At 40.9% G+C, this 25587-nt stretch overlaps 1 protein-coding gene and 1 pseudogene across 2 annotated transcripts in view; both read left to right on the forward strand.

Annotated features, from left to right (window-relative positions):
* Positions 1–3632: 3632 nt before the first annotated feature.
* The window catches only part of ANKRD46 (ankyrin repeat domain 46), a 42444-nt gene continuing 20489 nt past the window's right edge, over positions 3633–25587 (forward strand). Inside the window, exon 1 of the mRNA XM_011931631.1 lies at positions 3633–3674. The gene's annotated coding sequence lies outside the window, so the exon portion shown is untranslated. The remainder of the gene's footprint in view (positions 3675–25587) is intronic.
* LOC105504265 lies at positions 14328–15485 on the forward strand (annotated as a pseudogene). The gene has a single exon (XR_001000590.1). The product of XR_001000590.1 is annotated as a glyceraldehyde-3-phosphate dehydrogenase pseudogene (transcript).

Raw genomic sequence — 25587 nt, forward strand, 5'->3', positions numbered from 1 at the left:
TTCAGTGGTAGAGATACTGCCACAGAAGGTGACAGCTTTCTGCTATCACCATTCACAGGCCACACACACCATCTCCTCTGTCTAGAATACCTCCCTGTTCATTACATAATTAATTCCTCATGCTTCGCATCTTAGATTAAATATCACTTATTTAAAGACATTGTTGCCCTTCTATCTAAATTAACTCCCATATTGTTTGCCCTCAAGGAATCTTTTCTCTTTCCCTTCATGACATTTATCCCGGTTGTAATTCCAGGTATTCCCCCGCCATCGGAACTCTCACAATCAAAACTCAGGACCAAATACATTTTGGTAATTCTGGCTAACATCAGAGTGACTAGAGGCATTTTTGGGATCCAGCTAAGCAGAAATGCAGTTGGGGGTACTCCGGTTTGCATTTAACGGGACATGTTCATGTGGTTCGTGGTCACTTCCATGCAGATTTGGTAAGAAGAGCCAGACTTACCTGAAGAGAATGAAGTTTAAGCTTCAGGGCTCTTGTGGTAGACTGGATAACAGTTCCTCAGAGATGTCCACATCCTAATCCTAATCCCCAGAATCTATGAATATGTTGCTTTGCATGGGAAAAAGGGCTTTGCAAATGTGATTAAGTGCAAGATCTTGAGATGGGGAGATTATTCTGGATTATCCAAGTGTGCCCAGTATAATCACAAGGGTCCTTATAAGGAGGCAGGAGAATCATAGAGGAAATGCAAGGACAGAAGCAGAAGTCAGAGGGGAGAAAAGATGCTACACTGCTAGCTTCGAGGATGGAAAAAGGAGCCATGAGCCAGGAGATGTAGGTGGCTTCTAGGAGCTGGAGAAGGCATGGCAACCAACTCTCCAGAGAATCTCCAGAAGGAAAGCAGTTCCCGCACTTTGATTTTAGCTCAGTGAAACTGATATTGGACTTCTGACCTCTTGAACTGTAAGATAATTCTTGTTTTAATTTATTAAATTTAGGAGAATTTGTTACAGTGACAATAGGAAGCCAATATACAGCCCTCCCTTGTTCAGGCCCCTTCCAAGACCCTGGGAAGCAGTCTGGAAATGTGTTGACATGATTATATGTTTTTGTAAAGCTTGCAAAATTAAAATACTTTACCTACAATTGATTAAGATTTCTCTCTTTCCACTCAGACTTCCTGAGTATTCTTCTACTGGCTAACATTGGAGTGACTAGAGGCATTTTTGGGATCCAGTTAAGCAGAAATGCAGTTGGGGGTACTTCGGTTTGCATTTAATGGGACATGTTCATGTGATTCATGGTCACTTCCATGCAGCATTAAGTTATTGCTGGAGTGTAGCAATGGCTTCTATGAACGCTCCTGTATTAGTCCATTCTCACACTGCTATGAAGAAATACCTAAGACTGAGTAATTTATAAGAAAAGAGATGTAATTGACTCACAGTTGAATCACAGTTCTGCATGGCTGGGGCAGCCTTAGGAAACTTACAATCATGGCAGAAGACATTTCTTGACAGGCTGGTAGGAGACAGAATGAGTGCTGAGCAAAAGGAGAAGCCCCTTATAAAACCATCAGATCTCATGAGAACTCACTCGCTCTCATGAGAATAGCATAGGGGAAACTGCCTCCATGATTCAATTATCTCCACCTGGTCCTGCCCTTGACCTATGGGTATGATTATAATTCAAGATGAGATTTTGGGCAGGGACACAGCCAAACCATATCAGCTCCCAACAGCCACTGTGTCAAAGTGCCCAGGTGTGGTAACATGAAGGAGTCATAGAATATGTGCAGCATGTAGTTCACTTCTTTAATCCCATCAGAGAAAAAGCTGTCTTCACCATCCCTAAATTTTTTCATGTCAATCAAAAGCAGTAATTCATGAAGAGGAAGAGATAAATTTGAGTAGAAGTAAAAGGAGAGGCTCTCAGATTGTTGGATGAGTCAACTAATGAAGAGTAAATCTTACGAATACATTGGGAAAAGCTTTAATTTCCTTGCTAATTTGGCATAATTTGTAGGCATCAGTGGAGATATTACAAACTCAATACATGACCACAAGGAGGACATCAATAACGAACTGATTAATAAATGTCATCAATTTAACAAGTAATATTGCTGATTAGTCATAGCACAATAAAATGTGAAATGCCCTGAGGTCTTAAAACTTTTTTTTTTTTTTTTTGAGATGGAGTCTTGTTCTGTTTCCCAGGCTGGAGTGCAGTGGTGAGATCTCGGCTCATTGTGAGCCTTTTGGGATTCAAGGATTCTTGTGCCTCAGCCTCCTGAGTAGCTGGGATTACAGGTGTGCAACACCATGCCTGGCTAATTTTTGTATTTTTAGTAGAACCGGGGTTTCACCATGTTGGCCAGGCTGGTCTCGAACTCCTGACCTCAAATGATCTGCCCACCCCAGCATCCCAAAGTGCTGGGATTACAGGTGTGAGCCACTGTGCATGGCCAGATCTTATAATTCTTACATGAAAGAAATTTAATAGTGAGTTCCTCAAATATGACAATAGTCCTAAACCTTTACATGACATTTTCAAGAACAAATTATTAGACAGGGTAGATGGTCCTTGAATGAATGAACCATGAGATGCCCTAGAGCAGGTGTGTCCAATCTTTTGGCTTCCCTGGGCCACATTGGAAGAATTGTCTTGGGCCACACATAAAATACACTAACACCAGCAATTGTTGAAGAGCTAAAAAAAATTGCAAAAAAAACCCCCTCATAATGTTTTAAGAAAGTTTACGAATTTGTGTTGGGCTGCATTCTAAACTGTCTTGGCTGCATGCAGCCTGCAGGTGTGGGCCATGGGTTGGACAAGTTTGCCATAGAGGGTGGCTTGGTTGGATGAGGGTGCTAGAAATCAGAGGACGGTCACTGTGCAGTGGGAGTTGTCTTGGCTGTAGGACTGGAGTTGGTAAACTGAAAAAAAGAAAAAACTAGTTTTGCATGAAAGAATGTTTCCAGCATATGAATGTCCCACCATGCTTTTAGTTAGTCTTGACTGTACATGTTGCAATAAACCAAGGAACCCTACAAAGTAGGATGGAAGGATTAAAACCGAATCGCTTGAACTCGGAAGGCGGAGTTTGGAGTATGCAGTGAGCCGTGGTTATGCAACTGCACTTCAGCCTGGGCGACAGAGTGAGACTCCGTCTAGAAAAAAAAAAAATTCAAATTGCTTTTGAAAAAAATTAAAGTGCAGGGTTATATTTTAGAAATAGCGCAGCCAATCACTAATGGCTATTCCTGATATGTCAATTTGGGGTCTATAGAAGACCTGCCTAGCGGCCAGCAACTATTAATTGATGCTTACTTATAGCACCTAATGAAACTGCCCTTGCCTTTGAAGCCCCCATTTAGCTAAGGGGACTGGATGTGAATTTAGAATAGGATGTGAAAAGTGCAAAATGTTCCCGGACTCAGATCGGATAAACCTCTTCTAGGCTGTCTTTCTCTTCTGAAGCCACAGTTTTGATGCTTTCCCTAATTCAGAGCAAGCTTTCTCAATCTCTGACTCAGAGCAGCCCGAGCCACCGTGAGGACAGCCCACCTGCAGGGGGCGCGCCGGGGGCTGCAGCGTGAGACCGCTCTGGCCCAGCTGGGACTCCGACTGCCCCCGTCTGGCCCCTCCCCTCCGCCCGTCACCACCGCTGGGAAGCTGCTTCTGTCGCCGCTGCTCATTGGAGTCGCAGGTAACTGGCCCGGGGCCCATGGGCAGAGCCTGGGCGAGAGCCACTTGATACCTCTTGCCCCGTCCCTGTAGCACTGGAGGTCCAGTAGGCCTGGCTGAGGGCCCTGAGGGGCGAGGGTGCCCTGGCTCCCCGCACCTTCCGCGGCGACTGGAGGGAGCCGGGCCGAGGAAGCGACCGCGGGTCCGTGATGGCTTCTTCGCGGTCCGTGTGTTCAAGAGGGCCGGGAGGAGGCCTGCGAGGGTTCTCGTTTGCGCTTGCGGGTTAGGGCTGTGGTACGGGGAACCCCTCGGCGGCGAGGGCAGCGCTGGCTCGCGGTTAATCTGGGAGTGAGCGCGGAAGCCCGGCTGCAAGTCCAGCCGCTCGGCCGGGGCGAGACGGTGCTTTCGCGGCGTGTGCTTGGAGGAGCGCACAGTTCAGGCGCCGGGACAGGCTGTTGGGGTGTGAGTGAGCTCTCCAGAATGGCACATTTAACACGGGGTGCCCATGTTAAAAGGCAGGATTTGCACACCTTCCACTTAGGGCTCGGGTAATCGCAAACGTCCTTTCTGAATTGGCGTGCATACTAAAAAGCAGATCGTTCTCTCTGAGGTTTTCCCAAAAGTACCTCAAGAAAAAAACATCTGTTTTTTAAAACTTTCCACGGTATTCGGAATTGGCTACAGAACGTAATAAAGTAAAAATATGCCATTGAATATTAACACTTCTCAATCTTTAAAAAATGACGGTGATACTTAGGAGACTCTTAAAGAGCTGTAATGTGAGTGGTGTGGGGATTATTTTTATGCTCTAGTAATAGATGTTTTCAGTGCTTATTTTATGTCAGACACGGTGCCATTGCTTTAAATACCTAGTACCTTTAATCCTTGAAGCAACCCTATCAGGTACCATTTCCATTATACAGATAAGGAAATTGAGGCACCGAGAGTCTGACTTGTCCAAGGTCAGACAGCTAGCAAAGGCTGAGCGAGATTTGGTCTCATCTTCTTTACCTCAGTATCCCTGCGTCTGTTATCTAGCCAAACATGTAGTGCTAAGAGTTTTATCAATTAGATTTGTAGCCTGAACAGTTTTCTCTCAGGCTTAGTTTTCATGGCTATATGCAGGAGTCCTATATGAACTCCTTTTTAGTTTAAAAGGAGTTTAATAAGAAAAATGTTAGCTCATTAAGGACTATAGTGATAATAAAGTTAAACTTGGACTGGGGTTCTCACTGTGCCAGTACAATTTGATTTGAAATCGAGATGAATTTGTTTGGTTGTTAACACACTTTATTACATTTCTTCATTATTTATGTTTCCATACCATTTTTAATGAGTTCACTTTGCCTTTGCAATATTATGATAGCAGTACCAGAGGTAAATCAAATATTTTTTGATGATAGTAAGTTAATATTTTACAGAATACAGGAAAGGCATTGGAGAGAGGCTGTGAAGTGATACGGAATTTTTATCATGTTATTTAGAGTAAATTGTGTTACTATGGAAAACAAGGGATTCTCACAGTTCTTTGTCAAAAGGGAAATTGTATTTCCCATTGTGGAAAGAAGTTGGGCTTTATAGTCCCAAACTTCTTAGCCTTACCTATTATAGATTTAAGAATTTGCATATTCGGCATCCATATAGCAAGCATATATTGAGTGCCTTCTATGGCCAGGCTCTGTTCTAAGCACTTGGGATGTGAGAGTGAGCAAATGAAGTCCTTGTCTTCCAGAAGCTAACATGTCACTGGGGGAAGGTGGGGTTGGGGACAATAAACAGAATTTGTGAAAGTTAATGTATCTGCAGTCAGATGGTAACAGTTACTAAGAAGAAAAATAAAGTAGCAAAGGGGGATAGGAAGCACCAAGGAAGGAACAGGTGCAGTTTTAAAATAAGGACTGGTGCCGTGGAAAAGACTCAAGCAAAACTGAAGGCATCGGGGACCACCGTGCAGCTGTCTAGGGAAAGAGCATACCAAGCAAGGGCAAAAGCCCAGAACCCGTCAGTCTCGTTGGAGGAACAGCAAGGGAGGAACAGCAAGGGGGACAGTAGATTTGAGCACCCGAAGGGAAAGAGGGTGAGACAAGGTCAGAGAGCTAATGGGCCTGGGTAAGGACTTTTGCTTTTACTTTGAGTGAGAAGGGAGGTGGTTGGAGGGTTTTGAGCAGAGGAGTGAGGGGATTTTTAAAGGATCATTCTGGCTGCTGTGTTCAGAGTTGACTGTAAGGGCAAAGATGGAAGCAGGGCAACCTGTTAGGTTGATGCAGTAATGGAAGCCAGAGAGAGTGGTGGCTTAGACCAGGTGGGTAATAAGAAAGGCAGTAAGAAGCCGTCATATTCTGAATATTGCTGATAGGATTTGCTTATGGTTTGGATGTGCTTATGAGAGAAAGGGTGAAGCATGACTCTGTTGCCTTTGGCCTGAGCTATTGGAAGGTTTTAGTTACAGGGTACTGAGATGGAGAAGACTGAGTGTGAAGGTAGGTGGAGCCAGTTTTAGTCAGGTTTGAGATGCCTATTCAAGTGGGGTTACAGAGATGGGAGTTGAAGAGAAAGGTCCAACTGGAAATAGAGGTTTAGGAGTCACTAATGCAAGCTTGTGCAACCCAAATTTGTAAACTTTCTTAAAGCATTATGAGATGGTTTGCATTTTTTTTTTTTAAGCTCATCGGCTATCATTATGTGTGTGGCCCAAGACAGTTGTTCTTCCACTGTGGCCCAGGAAAGCCAAAAGATAGGCCACCCCTGCATGGAAGGGTGGTATTTAAAGCCATGAGCCTATGAGATCTAGTGTAAGGAAATGGCAGTTGAGCCCTAGGGCTTTCCACTTTCAGATATTGGAGAGATGAATAATTACGAAGGAGACTACAGAGGAGAGGCTTTTGAAGGTAGGCGGGAAAGGGGCCTAGTATGGAGTACTGAAGGCCAAGTAAAGAGTATTTCAGGGAGAAAGTGGCCAACTGTGTCACCTCCTGCTGATTGACAAGTCAAGTAAGATGAAGACTAGGAGTTGACCATTGGATTTAGTAATAGGAAGGTCCTTGGTAACCTTGCAAGAGCATTTTCAGGAGAATACTGAGGAAGAAAACCTGATTGGTGTGGTTTCAGGAGACAACAGGAGGAAAGGAATTGGAGACTGCAGTATGGGCAGCTCTTTGGAAGAGGTTAGCTATAAATTTTTCATATGTCGGTTATTTGAAAGCAGTGTAGTCATTCCCATAATAAATTTTTATTTCTAACTTAAGCTACTGATTAATACCTACTACACTTGAATTGTTTTATCAATGACTGGTGGAAATAAAATAGCTATCCTACTGCTAATCATAATAATAATGTATACTTAACTTTCTAAACCAATAAAGCTTGTCCTTTTTACGTGGTACATTTCAGAGCCCATAAAAATGCTTGGGGGAGCTGGGCACAGTGGCTCATACCTGTAATTGCAACACTTTGGGAGGCTGACATGGAAGGATCTCAGGAGTTCGAGACCAGCCTGGACAACATAGGGAGAGCTCATCTCTAGAAAAAATTTAAAAATTAATTGGGCGTGGTAGCACACAGCTGTGGTCCCAGTTACTTGGAAGGCTAAGGTGGAAGCATCTCATGGGCCTGGGAGATTGAGGCTTCAGTGAGCCATGACTGAGCCACTGCATAGTTTCAAAAGGTAGTAAGTGTATAAAAAGAGTGCAATTTTTACCTTAAGACATGAGTTCAGGTTCTTGTTTCTGCCCTCAGCAAGTTAATGTCCAAACCCAAATACAAAATAATCAAGGTATGCAGTAAAATACCAGATTTACACCATCCTGAGTGGACACATGTGCCTTTTCCATAGCAAATACAGCCCTCTGTTGCATTGTAGATGTAAAATGATTAAAATATTTCGAAGTTTAGGGTTATACCTACTGATTTGTTAAATCCAATAATTTTATCTAAAAGGTGACAGGTCCTTTATACATTGAAATCTTTTTTTCTTTTTAGCTGAGGAAAATATTAAGTTGGTACCTTTTGTTTTCTTCTTGTTTTTTTCTCCAGGAATTTTTCATTGGTTGGCTTTCCTTTCTTGTTCTCATTACTGTCATTTCACACATCCTTTCTAACTTTTTTTTTTTGCATAGCTTCTTAAGTTAGGCCCTTCCATCACTGATTTCCTTACTGCTTGCAATTTGGATTTTAAATTTCTGTTGTGTTTTTATTTAACTTAGTCTTTTTTTTAAGTCCCAGTCTTCTCCAATACTGTTTTTTCCCCCACCCTGAGTTCTTAATTTTTTGTATGTCCCTGAGAGCACAGAATTTTTCTGGATTTTTTTCATTTTCTTATGGTAAATAATTCTCAGTGGTGTGCTTTTCTTCATGTAGATCTACTGCACCTCTTTGCTTCTGGTGTAGAATTTTTCCACTGACTCCGTGTTGACTTTCTTTTGTTTCTTTTTTTTTATCCTTTAAAAATGAAAGAACTTTTGAGACTATAATTTTAAATTTGTCATACTAGTACCATTCTACTAAAGATTTTCTCTAGATTTCCTATACGGAAAATAGAGAATTGGGTTTTGTCTAGGCATTCTATAAAAAACACTATTGTGATGTTTGTAAAAGATTTCTATTTAAAATAACTTTCAGTATTATTAAAACTTAAGTTTATGGTTATGTCTTTGTGATAAGTACTTTTTTTTTTTTTTTTTTGGAGATGGAGTCTCACTCTGTCACCCAAGTTGGAATGCAGTGGCACAATCTTGGCTCACTGCATCAAACTATTCTTCTGCCTCAGCCTCCTGAGTAGCTGGGACCACAGGTGCACACCACCATACCCAGCTAATTTTTGTATTTTTAGTAGAGATGGGGTTTCACCATGTTGGCCAGGCTGGTCTCTAACTCCTGACCTCAGGTAATCCACCTCACCCTCTCAAAGTGCTATAATCCTCTCAAAGGGATTATAGGCGTGAGCCACTGTGCCTGGCTAAGTACTTTTTTTTTTTTCCTTGTGTTTTTTTTGAGACAGGGTTTTGCTCTGTTGCCCAGGCTGGAGTGCAGTGGCACAATCATGGCTGAATGCACCCTCCACCTCCTGGGCTCGAGTGACCTCCTGCCTTAGCCTCGAGTACCTGGGACAACAGGCACGCACCACCATGCAAGGTTTATTTTTAAATTTTTTTGTAGAGATGGGGTTTCACACTATGTTGCCCAGGCTGGTCTGGAATCCTTAGGCTCAAGTGATCCTCTTGCTCCAGTTTTCCAAAAGTGCTGGGACTACAGGTGTGAGTCACTGCACCCAGCCAAGTACTTTTTAAAATTAAACTGGTAAACAGACATTAGAATTACCAATGTAAACTTTATATCTAAAACCAAAATCAGTTACAAAGGATCATTATTTTCCAAAGTAGATACTTTTCTTTAGTGCTGTTGAGTTTTTCTGAAGCTTATCTTTGTTCACAAGGATTGTTAGCACTTCCACCAAATCAGTGTTTAGATACCTTAAATAACTTAATGTCTGACTTGCCAGTAGATTATTAGAGAAACAATTCCAAGACCCAAACATGTTGAATAAGCAGGAGATATATACCAATTTGATTTTAAAATGGACAACTTTCCTGTCTCTAGCTCTCTCTTATGTTGCCTTAAACACACATATGCCAAAGAAATCATATACAGATACTTGCATGCATTTAATAAACTATCTAGTAAGTGGTACTTTTAATAAATTTCTGAATACAGTCATTTAAAAGATCTGTGCACAATATTATTTAGGTATGGTACCAAGTAAATCAGAAACAAATGTAAGAGCACAAATGGTTTATTTAGCTACCTTTCCATATTGGGTCTTTATGACATTCGATACTCTGCCATATTTTAATTTTTAAACTAAACATGTGAAAACTAGCTAAATAACCTATATTTTCTTTTATTACATTATGATGCCTTTTTTTGGTTCGCTTACGTTTTTTTGTTTTTTGTTTGTTTGTTTGTTTTTGAGATGGAATTTTGCTCTGTCTCCTAGGCTGGAGTGCAGTGGTGCAACCTCAGCTCACTGTAGCCTCTGCCTCCTGGGTTGAAGCAATTCTCCCGTCTCAACCAACCAAGTAGCTGCGACTACAGGCACATGCCATCACACCCAGCTAATTCTTGTATTTTTAGTGGAGACGGGGTTTGACTATATTGGCCAGGCTCGTCTCAAACTCCTGACCTCAAGTGATCTGCTGGGGCCTCCCAAAGTGCTAAGATTACAGTCATGAGCCACCGAGCCCAACCTGCCTAAGTTTAATTAAAAAAACAAAAATGTTCTGAGTGTGACTTTGTTGAAACAACTTATATAGGCATTTTAACTTTGGTGGCAGTTTTAGTCCTACTATCAGTCATCTTTTTTCCATTAGCCCAGCAGTGCTACTACTTTAATTTAAATCTGCCCCTCTGCCCTCTCCTCAGTCTTTTGGCTGTATTTTGCCCATTGACTGTTAATGCTGATCTTTTTTTAAAACACGACAGAAACTGTGGATTGCTTATAAAAGAGTTTTCTCACAATAGGCTTATTTTTATTTCACTTGTTTATTCAGAATGTCCTTTCAACGTGTTCTTCAGGTTATCTCCTTGGTTACTTCCTAGAATTTACCAAGTTCTCAGTCAGTGTTCAATCTCCTGTGCTGAACATGAGATTTCTTAGGCCTTAATTCAACTCCTTCTCGAAGGGAGTTAAATATCAGTGTACTTCACCCTTCCTTTGACATTTGTCTTTTGCTGAAACATGTACCACAAACAATATTTTTTTCCTTTTTTACGAAGCAATGACAGAAGCATATAAGAGTGGAAACCAAGTAGTAATGACCACTTCAGATTCTGTGTCATTTAGATATTTTGTTCTAAGTAACAGAAAACCTAATTTAAACTGTCTTAAAAAGATCCTTTATTGATACCCGTAATATGAAAAGCCCAAGACTTGGCCCTGTTTTTCTATTCTGCCTCACTCTGTATACTTGCTATCTGTGAAATATATATCAAAATGACAAAAGCAGTTTTAGATATCTCATTTACACACCATATTTTTAGAAAAATAAAGTGAATGTATTTCTCTGGCATTCCAAGCAGAGTTTTTATTGGACTGGTCACTTGCTCACCTTTAAATAAACCACAATAGCTGGGGGAATGTGATCTGTTACATGGCTTTAGATAATGAAGACTGACCCCTCCAAAGCACATGAGCAGTGAAGAGTAGTAGAGCTGGGTACCAGCGGAACAGGCGGGAATGGAGTCTAGGTAGGCAGTGCACATCTGAGGAAATTAAAAACACATAGTTGATTTTCAGTCAAAATAATATATTAAAGTCATGTTTGGGCACCTGGCAATAACTGATGAGAGAGAGAAAAAAAAAAAGCCCCAGAGTATAGTCAGAATAGTAAATAGGTTAACCATCTCTATAGAGTACAAGCACAAAGTAATGAGTGAGGCTGTAGCTGTTTTGGAATTGGCCAAATTAGAAATCATCCAATATCTGATCTCAGACCAAAAGGAATTGAATTAAAATTTGATAACAGAAAGATAGCTGGAAAATCACTGAATACTTAGAAATTAAATAACACATTTCTAAATAACATAAGTCAATGAAGAAATCTCTAGAGAAATTAATACATATTTTGAACTAAATGAAAGTGAAAACATAGCCTGACATTTGTGGGATACAGCAAAAGCAGTGCTTAGAGGACAATTTATAGCATTGAATGTATATATTGGAAACGAAGAAACATCCAAAATCAACCATCTAAAGCTTCCACCTTATGAAACTAGAAAAAGGAGAGCAAATTAAACCCAAAGTAAGCAGAAGAAAAGAAATAAGAATTAGAGCATAAATTAATAAAACTGAAAATAGAAATCAATAGAGAAAATCAGGAAAACCAAAAGTTGGTTCTTTGAAAAGATCAGCAAAATTAGTAAGCCTCCAGCCACACTAAGAAAAGAGAGGACATGTATTACTAATATCAGAAATGAGAGAGGACATCACTAGAGATCCCATGGACATTAAAAGGATAATAAAGGAATACTACAAACAACTCTCTGCCCACAAATTTGATAACCTAGATGAAATTCACCAATTATTTGAAAAGCACAAGCTACCAAAATTCACACAAAAAGAAATAAACCATCGAAATGGGCTTATATTCATTCATTAAAGAAATTTAATAAAAAATCCATAACCTCCTAAAACAGGATCAGGCCCAGGTGGGTTCACTGGTGAATTCTACCACACATGTAAGGAAGAAGTTATACCAACTCCCTACACCTCTTTCAGAGGATAGAAGCAGAGGCAGTACTTCTTAACTCATTCTATGAGGCCAACATTCCCCTAATACCAAAACCAAAGACATTACAGGAAAATAAAACTATAGACCAATATTTCTCATGAACAAAGATGCAAAAATCCTCAACAAAATATTAGCAAATCGGATCTAACAATGTACAAAAATACTTAGCATCCTCACCAAGTGGAATTTATCCCAGATATGCCAGGCCGCTTCAACATTTGAAAATCAGTTAATGTAATTCATCACATTCATTAGGCTAAAGAAGAAAAATCACATGATACTATAAGTAGATGTAAGAAAAGCATTTAATAAAATCTAAAACCTGTTTATGATTATGAAAAAACTCTCAGTAAACTACAAATAAAGGAGAACCTCCTTAACTCAATAAAAAAAAGATCTTCAAAAACCCTACAGCTAACATACCTAATGGTGAGAAACTTGGAGGTTTCTCACTGAGATGAGGAACAAAGCAAGGATGTTCCTTTTCACCACTGCTTTTCAATGTCACATTGGAAGTCCTAGCTAATGCAGTAAGAAAAGAAAAGAAAAATTATACAGGCCGGGCACAGTGGCTCACGCCTATACTCCCAGCTATTTGGGATTCTGAGGCAGGAGAATCGCTTGAGCCCAGGACGCAGAGGTTGCAGTGAGCCGAGATTGCACCACTAAACTCCAGCCAGGGTGACAGCGTGAGACTCATCTCAAAACATAAAGTAAAATAAAAGTGATACAGATTGGGAATAAAGAAATAAAACTACCTTTATTTGCAGATGACATGATCATCTATGTAGAAAATCTGAATAAACTGACAAAAACCCTCCTGGAACTAATAAACAGTTATAGCAAAAATGCAGGATACAAAGGTAATAGGCAAAAATTAATTGCTTTCCTATATAACAGCAATGAACAGTGGAATTTGTAATTAAAAACACAATACTGTTTACATTAGCACCCTCCAAAAGCAATCTAACAAAATACGCATTAGACTATAGCAGGAAAGCTACAAAACTGATTAAAGAAATCAAAGAAGAACTAAACTAATGGAGAGATATTCCAGGCTTGTGTATAGAAAGACTCAGTATTGTCAAGATGTCACTTTTTCCCAACCTAATCAATCCCAGTCAAAATCCCAGCAAGTTGTTTTGTGGATATTGACAAACTGATTATAAAGGTTATGTGGAAAGGCAAAAGACCCAGGATAACCAACACAAGATTGGAAGAGAGCAAAGTTGGAAGACTGACACTCTCCTCCTTCAGGATTTACTGTGAAGCTATGGTAATGGAACCAAATAGAAAGCCTAGAAATAGACCTACATAAATATAGTCAGCTGATCTTTGACAGAAAAGCAAAGGATACAATGGAGAAAAATAGTTTTTCAATAAGTGATGCTGGAACAACTGGACATTTACATGCAAAAAAAATTGATCTAGACACAGACTTTACACCCATCATAAAAATTAAGTGAAGGTGATCACAGACCTAAATGTAAAACACAGAACTGTAAAACTCCTAGAAGATAACATAGGAGAAAATCCAGATGACCTTGCGTTTGGTGATGACTTTTTAGATACGACACCAAAGGCATGATTTCTTTCACGATTAGGGTTCACTCAGTGTTACATTTTCTGTGTGTTTGGACAAATTTATAATGACATGTATCCATATTCTAGTATCATACAGATTAGGTTCACTGCCCTAAAAATCGTCTGTGCCCTGCCTGTTCTTTTCTCCCTCCTTTCTAACCCCAAACCATGGATATTTTTTCTGTCTCTTTAATTTTGTCTTTCCCAGAGTGTCACTTAATTGAAATTGTACAGTATGAAAGAATTGATAGTTGTACTTCATTAAAATTAAAATTCTCTGTTCTGCAGAGACACCATTAAGAGAATAAAAATAAAAAGCACAGACTGGGAGAAATGTTTTCTTTTCTTTTCTTTTTTTTTTTTTTTTGAGACGGAGTCTCACTCTGTCACCCAGGCTACAGTGCAATGGTGCGATCTTGGCTCCCTGCACCCTCCTCTGCCTCCCGGGTTCGAGCAGTTCTCCTGTCTCAGCCTCCCGAGCAGCTGGGACTACAGGTGCATGCCACCATGCTCGGCTAATTTTTGTATTTTTAGTAGAGACAGGGTTTCACCATATTGGTCAGGCTGGTCTCGAACTCCTGACCTCAGGTGATCCACCCACCTCGGCCTCCCAAAGTGCTGGGATTACAGGTGTGAGCCACCACACCCAGCCCAAAATGTTTTCAAAAGACATATATGATAAAGGCTGTTATCCAAAATACACAAAGAACTCTTAAAACTCAACAAAAAGAAAGGTGGGTATGGGCGCTGGCTGGGGTTGCTCAGTGCTCACCATCCTCTTCTCAAAGCCATGTCTCTAAGACACCATGGTGAAGGTGAAGGCCAGAGTAAATAGATTTGGCCGTATTGAGCACCTGGTCACCAGGGCTGCTTTTAACTCTAGTAAAGTGGATATTGTTGCCATCAATGACCCTTCATTAACCTCAGCTACATGGTCAACATCTTCCAGTATTTCTACCCATGGCAAATCCCACTGCACCGTCAAGGCTGAGAATGGGAAGCTTGTCATTAATGGAAATCCCATCACCATCTTCCAGGAGCAAGATCCCATCAAAATCAAATGGGGTGATGCTGACGCTGAGTACGCTGTGGAGTCCACTGGCATCTTCACGACCATGGAGAATCTCGGCTGGGGCTTACGTAACACGGGGGAGCCAAAAGGGTCATTACCCCCTCTGCTGATGCCCCCATGTTCATAATGGGCGTGATCCATGAGAAGTATGAGAACAGCCTCAAGATCATCAGCAATGCCTCCTGTACTACCAACTGCTTAATCCCACTGATCAAGCCCATCCATGACAACTCTGGCATTGTGGAAGGACTTGTGACCCAGAAGACTGTGGGTGGCCTCTGTGGGAACCTGTGGCTTGATGTCTGTGGTGCTCTCCAGAACATCGTCCCTGCATCTACTGGTGCTGCCAAGACTATCGGGGTAGGCAAGGCCATCCCCGAGCTGAACAGGAACCTCACTGACATGGTCTTCCGTGTCCCTTCTGCAAATGTGTTGGTTGTGGACCTGACCTGCCATCTGGAGAAACCTGCCAAATATGATGACATCAAAGAGGTGGTGAAGCAGGCGTCGGAGGGCCCCTCAAGGGCATCCTGGGCTATGCTGAACACCAGGTTGTTTCTTCTGACTTTAACAGTGACACCCACTCTTCCACTTTCAGTGCTGGGGCTGGCATTGCCCTCAGTGACCACTTTGTCAAGATCATTTCCTCATACAACAATGAATTTGGCTACAGCAACAGGGTGGTGGCCCATATGGCCTCCAAGGAGTAAGACTCCTCGACAGCCAGCCCCAGTGAGAGCACAAGAGGAAGAGAGAGACCTTCAGCTTCTGGGGAGTCCCTGTCACGCTCAGTCCCCCACCACACTTGGAATCTCCCCTCCTCACAATTTCCATGCAGACCCCACAAAGAGCTCTACCTTGTGTACCATCAATGAAGTCCCCTGTACTCAAAAAAAAAAAAAAAGAAAGAAAGAAAGAAAGAAAGAAAATGAACAACCTGATTTTTAAAATAAGCCAAAGATCTTAATGGACACCTCATCACAGAAGATATACACATGGGAAATAAACATATGAAAAAGATGCTCCACGTCATATGTCATCAGGGAAATGCAAATTAAAACAATGAGATCCCACTACACACTTACTAAAATGGCTAAAATCTAGAATGCTGACACCACCACCAAATGCTGGTGAGAATTTGGATTAACAGGAACTCTTATTCATTGCTAGTGGGAATGCAAAATGGTACAGCCACTTTGGGAGACAATTTGGTGGTTTCTTAAAAAAACTAAACATGCTCTTACCATCCAGCAATCACGTTCCTTGGTGTTTACCCAAAGGAGTGAAAACCTGTCCACACAAAAACCTGCATGTGGATGTTCACATGAGCCTTATTCATAATTGCCGAAACATGGAAGCAACCAAGATGTCCTTCAGTAGGTGAACAGTAAACTGTAATACATACAAAGAATGGTATATTATGCAGTCCTAAAGAGAAGCTATGAAGCTGTGAAAAGATACAGGAAACTTAATACATATTATGAGAGAAAGAAGCCAATCTGAAACAGCTACATACTGTATGATTTCCGTTATATGACATTCTGGAAAAGGCAAAATGATAGAGACAATAAAAATATCAGGGGTTGGGTAAAGGGAGGGATGCATAGGCAGAGCCCAGAAGATTTTTAGGGCAGTGAACCTAATCTGCGTGATACTGTAATGATGAATACATGTAATGTCTAAACCCATAGAATGCGTAACACCAAGAGTGAACCCTAATGTAAACTATGGACTCTGGGTGATAATGATGTGTTAATGTAGGATCATGAGTCATAACAGATGTACCCTCTGGTGGTGGCAGAGTGGGGGATATGGGAAATCTGCTCAGTGTTGCTGTGAACCCAAAACTGGTCTAAAAAATAAAGACCATTTTAAAAAAGATAAATAATAAAAGATATGCTGACAGCTCAGTTGTGATACTAGTAATGCAGTTTTTTTTTTTTTTTTTTTTTTGCAGAATTGTGCTTTTGAAGAAATCAGAATGTTATTCTCAATTTTTTGGTGATTTTTTTAAATTTTCCCCATTTTTATATGGTTTCTTTTAAAATGTTTCACTTTATTCTTTTCCTAATTTATATTAGAATGGCAATATATGTTTAACACTTGTATTTTTATACATTTATGGGTTTTTAGTGTTCTGAAATGTTGTTTTTTACTTAAAATGTGTTGAATATTTAACTTGTTAAAACATTCCAGGCTGGGCACAGTGGCTCACACCTGTAGTCCTAGCACTTTGGGAGGTTAAGGCAGGAGGATCACTTGAGCCCAGGAGTTTGAGGCCAGCCTGGGCAGCATAGTGAGACACCATCTGTTTAAAAAAAAATCTGAATTAAAAAAAAAATAGCCAGCATTAATGCTACTGTTCCATATTATGTAAAATAAGTGTGAAATACACAAACTATTGTTTTGCTTTCATATTGCTATTGCATTTCTTTCTTTTTTTTTTCATTTCTGAGTAGATCTTTAAAATTTGTTTTTAATTTAAAAAAATTTCTTATTTCTAAAAATTTTTGTGGATACATAAATAGGTGTATATCATATTGCATTTCTATCTAATATGTACCTGCTTATGGAAAGAGTCAACAAATGTTTATTATTTCTAAATACTCCTATTTCTCGTACATTAAAAGATGTTCAAGAAGTAGTCATGTGAACATGATTTCTTTTTAAATGTGATACCAATTTTATTGGTACCCCATTTTTGTCATACATTTTTAGTTTAGTTATAGTTTTTGGGTACCTTCAGTGAATGCCTTCATTTTCTTTTCTTTTTTTTTTTTGAGACGGAGTCTCGCTCTGTCACCCAGGCTGGAGTGCAGTAGCGTGATCTCAGCTCACTGCAAGCTCCGCCCTCCCGGGTTCACGCCATTCTCCTGCCTCAGCCTCCCGAGTAGCTGGGACTACAGGCGCCCGCCACCATACCCGACTAATTTTTTGTATTTTTAGTAGAGACGGGGTTTCACCATGTTAGCCAGGGTGGTCTTGATCTCCTGACCTCGTGATCCACCCACCTCAGCCTCCCAAAGTACTGGGATTACAGACGTGAGCCACCGCGCCCTGCCAATTCCTTCATTTTCATTGTCATTATATAAGCATTTATATTGACTTCCAGACTCCACTGAAAGACTTGTTTGAATGCATATTTTGTGTTTGGACCATACATTCACTTAACAGAAAAGATACAGGTTGAGCACTTAGTGTGTAATAGGTAATGCGAAATACTGTGGATAGTGCGGAACAAGACAAACTCATGCGCTCAAAGTTTACTTTCAAACTGGGGAGATGTGTACATCATGATTAAGCACATAAATAAGAAAATTATAGATTGTGATGAGAACACGAACAAAGTAAGCAGGGTGATGTGATAAGTAACGTGGGGAGAAATAGGTGACATTTGAGCTGAGACCTGAATGATTCTCCATCCAGGGGAAGTACATTCCAGCACAAAGAAAAGTAAGTGCACCCCTTAGGCAGGAAGGAGCTTCAGGGAATGTAAAGGAGGCAAGTCACGGGTGGAGTACAGAAAACAAGAAAGGGGAATGATTAAAGATGAATTTGGAGAGGTAGACAGGAACAAAATTATCAGTGCTTTGTAGCCTTATAATTTATCCTTTATTAAGGATTTTGGCTGTTGCTTCAAATGCATTGGACTGCCATTGACATATTTCAGGTAAGGAAATGGTTTGTGTTTTTGGAAGATTTTTTTTTTTTTCCTGTATTGAGAACGGATTGTAGAGAGGCAAAAGTGGAAATGGAGACTAGCTAAGGTAGAAGGCCGTGCTTGGGCTGTGGGAGCTACTAAAAGTACTTTTAGCGTGGAAGTGATGTTCACAAAGCATGGGATGAAAAAATGAGTATGGTAGCTTCATGCGATTGACTGGAGTAGGGGGTGACAGAAGAGAGAGACTGAGAGACTAGTTAGGAAGACATTGGAAAACTTCATGTATAAAATTGTTTGTTAAGGCACAAATTAAGAGTGAAGGCAGTGTCAATAAAATGGAAAAAGAATTTGCAAGACAATGAAAGAGCTGACAGGGCTTTGTGTCTGATTCAGTGTCAGGAGAAAAGAAAGCATCAAGGATTTGAAGACAGGGTTTCTAGGGAGGTATTGTTACCATTGGCAGAGAATTTTGGAGCAGTGTCTTTGGAGTATATGTATGGAGTACTGGTTTTATTTTATTTTATTCTATTTTTTGAGACAAGGTCTTACTCTGTTCCCCAGGCTAGAGTGCTATGGCATGATCACAGCTCACTGCAGCCTCAAGCTCCCAGGCTTAAGCCATTTGAATTAGTCTGTTTTCACACTGCTCTAAATAACTTATAAACAAAAGAAGTTCAATTGACTAACAGTTCCTCATAGCTGGAGAGGCCTGGGGAAACTTAGAATCCCTGAGGAAGGTAAAAGGTAAGCAAGGCACATCTTATATGATGACAGGAGAGAGAGAGAAAATGTCACTTTTAAAACCATCAGATCTCAGCACTCCCTCAGTATCATGAAAACAGCATGGGGGAAACCGCCCCCATGATCCAGTCACCTCCCAGCAGGTCCCTCCCTTGACATGTGGGGATTACAATTTGAGGTGAGATTTGGGTGGGGACATAGAGCCAAACCATATCGTTCTGCCCCCGGCCCCTCCCAAATATGTCCTTTTCACATTTCAAACCAATCATGCCTTCCCAATAGTCCCCCAAAGTCTTAGTTCATTCCAGCATTAACCTAAAGTACAAGTCCAAAGTCTGATCTGAGACAAGGCAAGTCTTTTCCACCTATGAGTCTGTAAAATCAAAAGCAAGTTAGTTACTTCCAAGATACAATGGGGGCACAGGCATTGGGTAGATGCTCCCATTCCAAATGGGAGAAATTGGCCAAAACAAACGGGCCTCAAGCCCTATGCAAGTCTGAAACCCAGCCACGCAGTCATTAAATCTTAAACTCCAAAATCTCCTTTAACTCCATGTCTCACACCCAGGGTACGTTGATGCAAATGGTGTGCTCCCACGACCTTGGGCAGCTTTGCCCCTGTGGCTCTGCAGGGTACAGCCCCTGCGGTGCTTTCATGGGCTGGCCTTGAATGCCTATTGCTTTTCCAGACACACGGTGCAAGCTGTCATTAGATCTACTTTTCTGTGGTCTGGAGGACAATGGCCCTCTTCTCATAGTTCCACTAGGCAGTGCCCCAGTGGGGACTCTATCCCCACATTTCCCTTCCACACTGCCCTAGCAGAGGTTCTCTATAAGGGTTCTGCCCCTGCAGCAGACTTCCGTCTGGACATCCAGGCATTTCCATATGTCCTCTGAAATCTAGATGGTGGTTCCCAAAGCTCAACTCTTCTCTTCTGCACACCTGCAGGCCCAACACCACATGGAAGCTGCCAAGGCTTGGGGCCCGCACCCTCAGAAGCAGTGGTCTGAGCTGTAGTCTGGCCCCTTTTAGCTGTGGCTGGAGCTGGAGTAGCCAGGACGCTGGACACCATGTTCGGAGACTGCAGAGAGCAGCAGGGGCCTGATCCCAGCCCACAAAACCATTTTTCCCTCCTAGGCCTTCTGGCCTGTGATAGAAGGGGCTGCCATGAAGATCTCTGACATGCCTTGGCAAAATTTTTCCCATTTTCTGGCTATTAACATTCTGTTCCTTGTTGCTTAGGCAAATTTTTGCAGCATGCTTGAGTTTCTCCCCAGAAAATGGGGTTTTCTTTTCTACCAGTCAGGCTGCAAATTTCCAGACTTTTATGCTCTGCTTCCCTTTTAAGCATAAATTCCAATTGCAGATTATCTCTTTGTGAACACATTTGTACACTCAGAAAAATCCAGGCCCCATCTTTAATGCTTTGTTGCTTAGAAATTTCTTCTGCCAGATACCCTAAATCATCTCTCTCAAGTTCAAAGTTCCACAGATCTCTAGGGCAGGGGCAAAGTGCCACCGGTCTTTTTATTAAAGCATAGCATGAGTGACCTTTACTCCAGTTCCCAATAAGTTCCTCATCTCTTGCTGAGACCACCTCAGCCTTAATTTCATTGTCCATATCACTATCAGCATTTTGGTTAAAATCATTCAGCAAGTCTCTAGGAAGTTCCAGGCTTTCCCATATCTTCTGAGCCCCCCAAACTGTTGCAGCCTTTGCCTGTTACCCAGTTCCAAAGTCACTTCCATTTTTTCAGGTTATTTTTATGGCAGCGCCCCAATCCTGGTACTAATTCTCTGTATTAGTCTGTTTTCACACTGCTATAAAGATACTACTTGAGGCCGGGCACGGTGGCTCACGCCTGTAATCCCAGCACTTTGGGAGGCCGAGGTGGGTGGATCACGAGGTCAGGAGATCGAGACCATCCTGGCTAACACGATGAAACACTTTGGGAGGCCGAGGTGGGTGGATCACGAGGTCAGGAGATTGAGACCATCCTGGCTAACACGGTGAAACCCCATCTGTACTAAAAAATACAAAAAATTAGCCAGGTGTGGTGGCGGGCACCTGTAGTCCCAGCTTCTTGGGAGGCTGAGGCAGGAGAATGGTGTGAACCCGTGAAGTAGAGCTTGCCGTGAGCCGAGATTGCACCACAGCCCTCCAGCCTGGGCGACAGAGCAAGACTTCGTCTCAAAAAAAAAGAAAAGAAAAGATACTACTTGAGGCTGGGTAATTTATAAACAAAAGGTTTAATTGATGCATGGTTCCACATGGTTGGGGAGGCTTCAAGAAACTTAGAATCATGGCGGAAGGTTATGGAGAAGCAAGGAACGTCTTACATGGTGGCAAGAGAGAGTGTGTGGGGGAAACTGTCAATTTTAAAACCATCTGATTTGTTAGCCCTCCCTCACTATCATGAGAACAGCATGGGAGAAACCACCCCTATGCTCCATTCACCTCCCACCAGGTCCCTCCCTTGACATGTGGGGACTACAATTTAAAATGAGATTTGAGTGAGGACACAAAGCCAAATCATATCACCATCCTCCCACCTCAGTCTCCCGAGTAGCTGGGACTACAGGTGCATGTCACCACACCCAACTAATATATGTACACAGACACACACACACATATATATGTGTGTGTGTGTATATATATATTTTTTAAGAGACAGGGTCTCACTATGTTGTCCAGGCTTGTCTCGAATGCCTGGGCTGAAGCAATTCTCCCACCTCTGCCTCCCAAAGTGCTGGGATTACAGGCATGAGTCAGCACACCCAGCCTCTGGAGTGCTGGTTTTAGATATGATATTAAAGCTTTGGCAAAATATCCATTTGGGACTTTGATCTGCCCTATGTACGTACTCCTGTGCCAGTGTACAATACTTTTATTATCTCCTTGGGCTTCTCTGCTTGTTCACTCTGTGAAGAGCACCGAACTCTACAAGTTGCCCTGACCCCGTTTAAGGCAGAGATGTTTTTACTTGTTGTTATCAAGATGTGGAAATCATTTTACCCTTAACTCAAAGTGAGCTTATTTTGAGGGGAACTTTTACTAAGAAACTAATAAAAAAATGTATGGCATCTTATATTTGTATATTTCATTATAGTTTTCAAAGTTCTGTACAAAAATATTGTGAAGTAGGTAAGACAGATATTATCCCAGTTTTGCAAATGAGGAAACTGGGACTCTTAGAGTTGGACTACTCAAGAGAGCACCTTAGAAAATGGCAGAGTTAGGACCTAAGATGCAAACCTTTTGATTGGTGTGTAGTACTTAGTGCTTATCCTGAAAAAAATTCTTGATAAATTCACAGATCATGGATCTCTTGATTCAAGTCTGGAAGTCTGCCTTCGCTGTTTATCATTTAAGATCACTTGATTGTTTTTCCTAGCTTCAGCCTTGTCTGGAGTGAGAGGCAAGTTGTACTTTGAGGTTAGCAGAATCCTGACACTGAGATTTGATCCAATGCTCAGTTCTTTCTAGATGTTGATTATAGTCTTTTCTCCAGTTGCTAGGCCTCTCCCCAACTTTATACTTGTGTTCATTGTCCTTGCTTCTGTATGTCTTGGTCCCATGGATGGGTAAGGGATTTATCTTTCCTGGTGGAAATGGAAGTGATCTGCTTTGAGCCTTAGATGGACCAGAAGCTGGCCGAAGAGAGTTAGGGATGGTGGTACAGGCAGATTTCTTCCTGCTAGGGGTAGCCAAAAGGAGGATAAGGGAGAGATTGAGAGATATAAATGAGAAATATTTCCTAAAGTGTAAGGGAATAGAAAAGGTAGTTGTGGGTCAAGATCTGGGCGGAGTTAAGTTCTAAGTGTACAAAGTCCAACTAAGTGATGGAAGTGATGTGGAGATAAAAGTCTTTGACATTAAAAGCTCTGGGGTTAATCTTTAAATGATTTCAGTTACACTGCTGAAACCATCCAATAAAATATAATTAAAAACAAAAATTTGGGCCAGAGAGACATGGTATGAAAGGACACTATTTGAATAAAATATTTAGATGTATTTGGAATAGATTTATTTTGGTAGTTGTCACTGAAGAAGACATGCAAAAATATTAGTGGTAAATTTAATAGCTACCGTAAACCTGAAAGTTTGCCTTTAATTTGTTTTTGTGTGTTTTTTCTTATACTTCTGTACAGCTTAAGATATAACATTTTATATTATAGTTAATTTCCCCAAATCCAAAGCTTGTCAATCCTGAGAGTGTAATTTGTTTTATTTATTTAAAAACAGGAAACTTACTCTCTTATTGTTTGAAGACTGTGAGGCCGTTATCTTCTGATAGCATTTTAAAGAACAATTTTTAAATCATAATTATCTTTGCTTAACACTGTAGTTCTCTTGAGTACAAGGACAAAAGTTTAAAGTAGCAGTTGTTCAGACTTTTAAAAATGAGTTCTTAACAGCTTTATATTGTGTCCTGCTCCTATCTACAAGTCATTTAGAAAATTGTTTTTTGAGATAAATTTACCATATTATTTCCAGTTTCCTTAGTATGTGTTATAGAACAAATGGCAAAATATTAAATGGTTTTGAGATTGAGAATAAGAATTAGAAGGAAATAAGGTTTGTATTAACAGTTGCTAACACTAGGAATTAGTTTTAATTGACAGTGTTTAAACAAACAAAGCCTGTTTATATTAAAGACATTTCCTAGAAAGCAGCAAATCTGGAAGAGCTATGTAGCTATTAAAACTTAAGATCCATAGTCTTTGACCATTCTTTCCCATGTTAGTCACAATGGGCAGGTCTCTGGTCTCTGGGCAGTTTGCAAAAATAGCTCCATGGGAAACTGATACAGGAACTTGTCATCCTCTATTCCCATTTCTGAAAGATTGTCCAGAATGCTCTGAGTACACACATGTAAACTGAGCTAACTCACAGATTCACCATTTTAATAGGAGAGGCTGTGTGTGTGTAGGGGCCAGGGCTCAGTCAGAAAGAGAATTGCTATAATTCATTGTCTTCTGCTTGAAATTATTACTCTGCTGAAGAAGTTATCAGGACTGGTGATTGAGCTCTGCTGTAGAATATTGGTGTCTTCCACTTCTGCCCCACCCCTTCCTAATTGGCAGCATGAAGAAGGCACTAGCCAAAAGTTACAACTTCTGCCTATAATCCTTTATTTATTTCTATCCTCATAAACTAGGCTAGAAAACCTGGGGGGCAGCGAATCTCTGTTTTTCTTTCGTGAATCTGGAGCCATTTCTAAGCATGTACTTCCTACTTTCTTTTCAAAAAAGACTCCTTCCCAAAATATGTTACCCCCAGTCCAGAGCAGGGACAGCGGGAAAATAGCCACAGATTCCCTTTAAAGCCACAGACACTGCTCAACTCCCTTAGATATAAGACTATTTATTGCTTTTCTACCAAAGGTCTCAGCATTAAATCAACATTTCCAGTGGAGAGAAAAGAAATACATCTAATACCACACATATGAGTCATTCTCCTGTTCCTCAGTTGTTTCACGTCTGTTCTGGAAACATGCCATTTTAAAAATACAGTTTGACTAAGCCATCTCTTTAGTCCACTGTCCAGTTGTCTTTTGTTGTATATCCTTATTTACGAGGGCCCCTGAAGGTTGGAGTGAGTGAGGTGGGATGTGGGTGAAATAAGGATACGTAAGGAATTTTGAATTTTAAGGGTTTACCTAGGCCATAAATGTATATATGGTAAATGTAGGCTAGAGTGATTTGCATAGCTTCACACACAGCAGACCCCACCTTAAAGAAGTCTACTAGATCCTCCAGGGTTTTATAGTGTAGGGAGGAGGGCCCTTGTCCACCTACTGTCGTTAGGTGTGTTTTGTGTGAAGGATGCAGTACATGCTTGTACCCATCTAGCACATAATCTAGAGCATGGAAAGGAACAAATTACAATAGAATTGTGAAAAATAAACTATTATGTTGAAGATGATGTACAGTCATGCATTGCTTAATGACAGGCACATGCATTCTGAGAAATGCACCATTAGATTATTTCACTGTTGTGTAAACATTGCAGAGTGTACTTACTACCCAAACCTAGATAGAAGAGCCTGCTGCACACCCAGGCCATATGGTATGGCCTGTTGTTCCTAGGCTACAGCCCTATACAGCATGTTACTGTACTGACTACTGTAGGCAGTTTTAACACTGTGGTGAATATTTGTGTATCTAAACATAGAAAAGTTATAGTAAGAATACTGTATTCTAATCTTATGGGACCACCTTCATATATGCAGTCCATTGTTGACCAAAATGTTATTATGTAGTGCACGACTGCATTTTGTATTTCGACAGTGAATCATGAATAGGACTCGAACCTGTGGGGATAAGGGGTAACGTGTAAGGTAGCAAAGCTACAGCCTTTCTGGTTGCAGTGTCCTTATTTGTAAAATAATGAGATTGAGTTAAATGATGTTGGATAGCCTTCCAGCTCTAAGAATTTTGTGGAAATACAGTCGTGTATAGCATGGGCATGAAGTAGGCTATGTCCTCTAGACTTGTGTAGGAACCTAAGGATACTCGGATGTTCACATAACAGTGAAAGCACCTAACAGTGCTATTCTCAGAACATATCCCCATCATTAAACGACA

Source organism: Colobus angolensis, unplaced genomic scaffold (assembly GCF_000951035.1).
Source record: "Colobus angolensis palliatus isolate OR3802 unplaced genomic scaffold, Cang.pa_1.0 Scaffold121, whole genome shotgun sequence".
NCBI classification, from domain to species: domain Eukaryota; kingdom Metazoa; phylum Chordata; class Mammalia; order Primates; family Cercopithecidae; genus Colobus; species Colobus angolensis.